The sequence below is a fragment of the Cydia strobilella genome, chromosome 3 (genome assembly GCF_947568885.1).
Source record: "Cydia strobilella chromosome 3, ilCydStro3.1, whole genome shotgun sequence".
Taxonomy (NCBI): Eukaryota; Metazoa; Arthropoda; class Insecta; order Lepidoptera; family Tortricidae; genus Cydia; species Cydia strobilella.
In genome coordinates, this window is record NC_086043.1 from 9472523 (window position 1) to 9479606 (window position 7084).

Below are 7084 nucleotides of genomic sequence, written 5' to 3' on the forward strand. Positions count from 1 at the left end.
TTTAGGGCGCTGATTTCAGGTGCGAAAACTATACACCGTACGCCAGGGGTCACCAATTAGTTGCTTCAGGGGTCCGGTTCTTAGAATAAAATGACCATCGCGGTCCATTTCTCATTGAAATTATTAAATAAGCAAAAAAATAAAAAACGTCGGCGGTCCGGATGCGGACCGCGGTCCGCCATTTGGTGACCCTGAACCCTACCGTACGCTATGTAATGAATAAGAGATGCAGGCGCATATTTATTACATGTTTATAGCTATGTAGGCTATTAGGCAGCGTTGTTTACATATTAATATTATTTACTATAATAATAATTTCGAAAAATATCCAATATGTAGTATATAAAACAATTTATTTTAAAGTTCTTTTATTTTGACTTCGGCTTATTTTTACTGACTGGGTTTATTTTAGACTTCTAGGTATTTTGTTTTCTGTCTTTAGTTTACATAAATGTATATTGGTAGTATGTATATTTTCACTTTACTACGTACAATTTAAAAGAACATTATAATTTTTTAATTTGACATTGGGCCAACTAAAAACAGAATTATAGTAGGTGTCAAGCTGGCAATTTCGGTTCGACAACGCACTGCATACCGGTCAGCGAATGGCCGGTCCCAATACAATTAGCTCATTATTTATATCTCCCTAGGCCCCCGCGTTCTGCGGAAGAGACGGAAGATTGCTGTTGTTACATTTATTTACACGCAAATGCTTCATTTTACGCAAACATTTTTTCTAGCACACGCATTGACAGTTTTTCTAGCACAATGAATCCTACGCTGACTCATAACTTATAAGGAATAATATTTTACTTCCACATTCGTCTCCGGCGGTTTGCCTTCAGAAAGCGAGATATATATATATATATTTTAAATTAATGAACAATCTGTATAAATTTAATGAATGAACCTACCCAATATTGAGTCACCATTTATTATGCATACCTACAAGAATGTCCTTGCAAGGCAGGCGGGACTTATATCAGTTCCAACTTTCAAGTTCTCTGGCATGCCAGTTCTTACTTTCCCGTCCTCGTATCTGAAGCTCGATGGTGTTATTGAAAAAAAAAACCGGCCAAGTGTGAGTCTGACTCGCGCACCGAGGGTTCCGTACATTACACAATTTAAACAATGTATTTTTTATGTGAAACGTGAGTGAAAGGTAAATTGCGGTTTACGATTTATGACGTATTTCAAACTAATTTTCGGTGGAAGTTTGCATGGTAATGTACATCATATATTTTTTTTACTTTTATCATTCTCTTATGTTAGAAGTTACAGAGGGGGGGGGGTAAGGGGAGGGGTATTAGAAACCTCAATATCGGTTTGATGAAAAAATTTTTTTTGAGTTTCAGTTCAAGTATGAGGAACTCCCAAAATTTATTGTTTTTTTTTCTATTTTTGTGTGAAAATCTTAATGCGGTTCACAGAATACATCTACTTACCAAGTTTCAACAGTATAGTTTCGGAAAAAGTGGCTGTGACATACGGACGGACAGACAGACAGACAGAAAGACATGACGAATCCATTTTTGTTTTTTGTGATTTGGCTACGGAACCCTAAAAAGTAACCTTGCATTGTAAGGCTTACTGTTAAAATTAACTTGAAACAAATGTATGAGAAGATAGTAGGCAGTCGATGTGGTAATAAGAGAGTTTCACTCTGGCAGTGGCGAATTATCAGCATTATAACCCGTATGCTGAACTATTTCTATAAAATAGGAATGTAGATTATTTTAGCTATGACTGGGTATAAATTGATATTACGATGGAATATGACAAAACCAAAGGATAACAGTATAAATACCAACATTCAAAAGCATCTGTATTAATCCAATCTGCTCGATGAGCTCTCACGATGGTGAGTGCATCTATGTATATGCGTGATACCATAAGAATTAAGTATGTTAATATTGAATAATAGAAGGTAGTCCATTGATGAAGTCACCGTCCATGTTAAAAGTTGATGGGTTCAAAAGAGCTCATAGGATTAACTACTAATAAATTCGTCACCATTAAAACCCAGTTTAATCCTGATTGGCCGATACTGAGATGCCAACTTTATTTTAATCTAGTTAATTGTTTTAATTAATGACTTTTGGTTGTGAACCACCACTATTCTAACTTTTAAATCTAATTCGCAATTACAAAAATCTTAATTAGATGCTTATAAAAATAGTGTTCAATCGACTGTTCAGTTCTAGGCATTGCGCACCTGAGCAGTCTGAGCACTCCAGAAGCTTACCTTAATGGCGGCAATTAGTCCAGGTTCTTGCGCCCATTTTACCACAAGATGTTAGGTAATTAACAACAAATTGCAGTTTTGCTCCGACGATTAGATCCATTATGTACTGTTCAGTTGTTTGCGCCCTAGGGCATTTACCCTGTGGTATCTGTGGAGACATTATTCATTGTTTCCTTGATAGGTCTGTCGGAATATCAGGAGCATACAAACATGTCAGTTATAAATTAAACATTGGAATATAGATAGCCGATAATGTAAATATTTGCCCGGTTCGTAGATATTTATGTATGGCTGGTAGCTTAGGAGGCAGGCATACTAGTAGACTAGTAGCTAATGTTATTTACTGTTTAAGTAGAAGATAATTTCCTTGCTTGATTGCTTATCTATGTGGCCCCAGTATACTTGAAAATGTCGTGGTAGGTAGTAAATATTTACCGATCAATAAACTATGTAGAGAGTTAACTAGCCGCATGCGGGAAAATATCCAGAAATACTAAATATGTAGTTAGAAGGGCTGGATGCCATATGTCTCACGTTCTCCAAACTGGTGGGAAGCATCATTCTCGTTGCTTTGATTTGCTTTAAATGTAATACTGCTGCATTTGTCACTTTAAGTTTCCCCTCTAGGATTAGTGAACTAAATAAATACCAAGGTTTTACTAGAAACAGTATCACCAAAATATAAAACACTATTCTATCTTCTTTGATAATTGTATAATGACCTGATAAGCTTGACACTAAAAAAAAATGCCAGCCACTTTATTAAATACCGAAATATTATTATTTATGCAAAAGCTCGTGCACCTTCTTAACTACCAACATTATTTACGTAATTCTGATAAGAAAGCACACTAATATGTATCGAACCTTAGGAAATATCCCGTTCGTTTTATTAACATCGAGTCGAGATGACGGCAGGACCGGATTTGTTATCTTAAGTAAAGGCAATCGGGCCGAAGACAGAATTTTAATGACTGCGAGAGCCCATCGCCCTGAGACTGAGGCGGTAACACATTCATCCTACAGGCTTGGGAAAGCCCATGAAAACACAATGAGCAAACCCAAGGATTCCCGGTTGCATCTTATTGCGGTCCCTTGGATGGCGGATGCCGGAACTTTACTAATTGATTTCCATTTGTAGTCAAATGCGAACCAATTGGCTCTCTTGGCAAGTGACGATGGGATTATGTCACACGAGATCCAAATAAGATCAAGTCCTAATTTCCGATTGTAGCTCAAAAGCGGTTGGCTACGTCAATCTAATAAGTATATGGCTATTTATCATTTATAATTTATCTACTCGTATAAAATTATCCTGAGTATCCTATTACTATAATTTGTTTACTCAGTCACGCTGCCCCACCTACCTAGTTATATTTGTAATATGTATCTAGTTACACGTATAACTAGAATTACTTGTATTAATAACTACCTAAATAGGACCCTAATTTGTTATGAAAAATGTCTACTTCCCTCTTCTAGGGTCTCATAACCTTAGGGTGCGAACTTCAGGCAAAGTTGCCTCTACTGTTCGTATTTCCATCCGTCCGTCTGCCAAGTGTCAGTTTTTTAAATTTGTTTTCTTTTTGGTGGGTGCAATAAATAATATTTACTTACAGATTATGTAAAAAATAAATATGTCACGTAAGGGTGTCACTTGAACGGTTTTAAAAATTTTATACGCTGTAATAACCTACCTATGCACATACACCTACGTATTTAATTTAATTAAAGAGTTGTTATTTCATTTTTTTGTGTGCTGTATAAAAGAGTAGGGCGTAAGGCAGTAGTTTGAAATTATATTAAACCAAGGTATGGCATACCTACCCAGGGACCGCTCAGCGCTCAGTGCAGATACACGATCGAGACAAAAAATAATAACTATCTTCTGGCCGAGAACTGGTTCCGAGCAGCGGATGAGGTTCGATACCTAGATATAAACACGCAAAACATGCTCTTTTTGTGTTTTACTTAGCTGTTAAATAACCTATTTAACACTGGTTACCGACTTATCCCGAAGTACCCATGTAAAAGCAAACTACCTTGATATAGAAATTGCAAGTAAACATTCGTAAGTTTTAAAGTTAATTTACAGCAATATGTAACATAATTTCAAAATAAATTGTATGTTATTATAAAAAAAAAACAGTCAAAACATTATTTGGTAAACTAATTGATAACTCACCAAGCAGCAGTCAAAACGCCGGCACCAAACAAAACAAATTGGCCACGCTGTACACAAAATCCAAGTGCCTTTGTTTTCACAGTCACAGTTTTAGTCAAGGTTTTCAGTTTTTCACAAGTTTCACTCCACAAATCGTCACAAGAATATGACGAAGAGAATAACTTTTCGTGCGCGCGCGACCGGGACGTAGTGATAGGGCGCTCGTTCGTTTCTGACTGTAGTGTGGAGCTCTGTCTGTGTGCACAGTGGTTCGGCTATGTTCGCCGGTATAACCCCGTGACCAAAACCCTAAGGGTGGGCGCGGAGCTTCTGCAATCAATGAGTAAAGTCGCCATAACCTGGCCTTTAGCTTGCAAAGGTTGCATGTTTGAAGGTAAACAGCAGACTGCGGGATCGTTTGTCATTGATGACAAATTGATGCTGTCATTGGAACACAAGACATGACGTGGACTTGGTTTTTAATTGATTTTGGAATGTCCGTTTGAATTAAAAGGCTTTCTTTTGTAACGAAAAAAGGTTTCAGCATAAAAATAATCCTACTAATTAATTACTCATTGTAACTTCATTTAATAAAACAGCTTGATATACCTACTTAATTACTGGATTAATAATAGCATTGCATATACTTAATATGCCTAATAGGTGTAATTCGGTAATCGTATATTATTTTTGCAGACAGATATCGAAGAGTTCGACAGCCCATCTTTGCGTTGGTTATAGGATTTTTTGTTTAAATTTACACATGTGCATCATTTACCGCGCTGCCGCTGACGCGAATTGCTTTTTGTTCCATTTCTAGCCACTTTAGCAAGAACCACGTGCAATGTGCATAGCAAATGTTGTTTAGCAAATATATCAACGTCATCACAGGTCACGTATGGATTAAAAAAAAAATTACAACTTTTGTAACTAATAGCTTAATCCTCGTCGCAACATTCTAATTGTTTACCCAAATAGATAGGTAGGTACAGAAAGAAGAACTGTTTTGTAACATTTATAAGTTTCTAGTATCAAATTTAGCTTTAAATACACTCGCTTAATTTTCTAGGTACCTACTTTATTTTCTGTGTAAAAAAATATTACGTTGAAGAGTACACAACAAAAAAAAAAAATACGCTGCGCCGTGAGTTTAAAACAAATAAATGGCTACTGAAAATTCCTATATGAAATCCAATATGGCCGTGCGAGTATGCCCACGGTCTGTGAAAGCAATGAAAAGGAAAGGAAACCCCTAATAGATATTCTACCATTCAGGATGCCTTAAATGACTGATGGATGGGACTTTAGCATTAATGTATACGGCTTCTTTGTTCCGAAATAGTAACTACGAGGATACAAGAAGGAAAACAAATATCTGTGTTATAATATGTCGAACAATTGCACGAACGATAAATATAATATAGGTATTATAGTAACAAAATAGCTAGGTGCTATATATAGAATAACCGGTGCGTAGGGGGTTACGTCACACGAATTTTTAGGGTTTTTGGCTCCTCCCCCCTCCTTGTCACACTTGGTCACATTTGGCCACCATTTGGCAAACCTCTCCCCCCCTGGTGTGACGTCACATTTTTTTTAGTTTTCAACGAAAGCGGCATTCGAATTAAGTACTGTTCATATTTTTCATAATATTTTTGATAAAAGAAATGTTAGTAATTTTATAACACAAAATAGATTAGGAAAGAATATTAAACGAATTATAACTATTGTTGTTCCAAAAACTCGTTATTAAACTTTACAACGAAAACAAAAAACAAAAATCGGGTACTGATGAAGTTAAAGTGACGTCAAAAAGTTTGTGATTCCCTCCTCACTACATGTCACATTTTCTTAACCCCCTTCCCTTGACCCCCTTAACGTGTGATGTAATTAATGGATTATCCCTAGATTGTGATTGTTATCCTAATTTTGTGTCCATAACGAACAAGGTATTCAATTTGGGGCACCGAATATTTTGATGAACAAAATACCTCCGCTTTTTGTTTCGTTTTTTATTAAGTATAAATTATTTGAATAAGTTCGTAGTTTAGACGACATTTTTTGTACATGGAACCTTTGTAACTATCGCAAGCCTTGTATGTATAGCAAAAATAAGCGGCAGTGAGCAGTACCAATGGTTACTTGTATGTATAAGTAACCACTGGTTAACTAGTAACTAACTATGAAGGTATTTTACAAAACACGTACACTACTTGTAGTAAGTTCGATAATTCATTCGTCAAAAAGTGTATAATTATATGTGTATTACACATAAGATTTGCTGTTTAAAACAAAATGTTAAGTAGCTACCCTAAAAGTAAGACTATAAACTTTTGATGTAGGTACGTCTCTGGGACAAAAACGCGAATGCCAACTAAACGATCCACAGGGGATAATAATTAGATTTAAACGCTATTGTTATCTACGCCTTTGACGCATCCGTGAGTTTGTTGCATCAAACAAAGCAGAGCAAATTATACCAATTATACAGACTTAAAATAGATGTATTTTTTTGCTTATCCACCGTAATTGTACCCTTTTTAATTTGCAAGGTCGGCTTACTTAGTTAAAATAGAACTTTTTGTAGATTCTTTATTCTTTTAGCTGTCTGTCTGATGAATCTATAAACGAATTGGAATTGCTTATCATTCGAAAGTAGTCTTAGCTACGCA

General features: G+C 35.9%; 1 protein-coding gene across 1 annotated transcript in view; it reads right to left on the minus strand.

Moving 5' to 3' along the window:
- The window catches only part of LOC134755758 (uncharacterized), a 61679-nt gene extending 57034 nt beyond the window's left edge, over positions 1 to 4645 (minus strand). Inside the window, exon 1 of the mRNA XM_063692333.1 lies at positions 4434 to 4645. The gene's annotated coding sequence lies outside the window, so the exon portion shown is untranslated. The remainder of the gene's footprint in view (positions 1 to 4433) is intronic.
- Positions 4646 to 7084: the final 2439 nt, after the last annotated feature.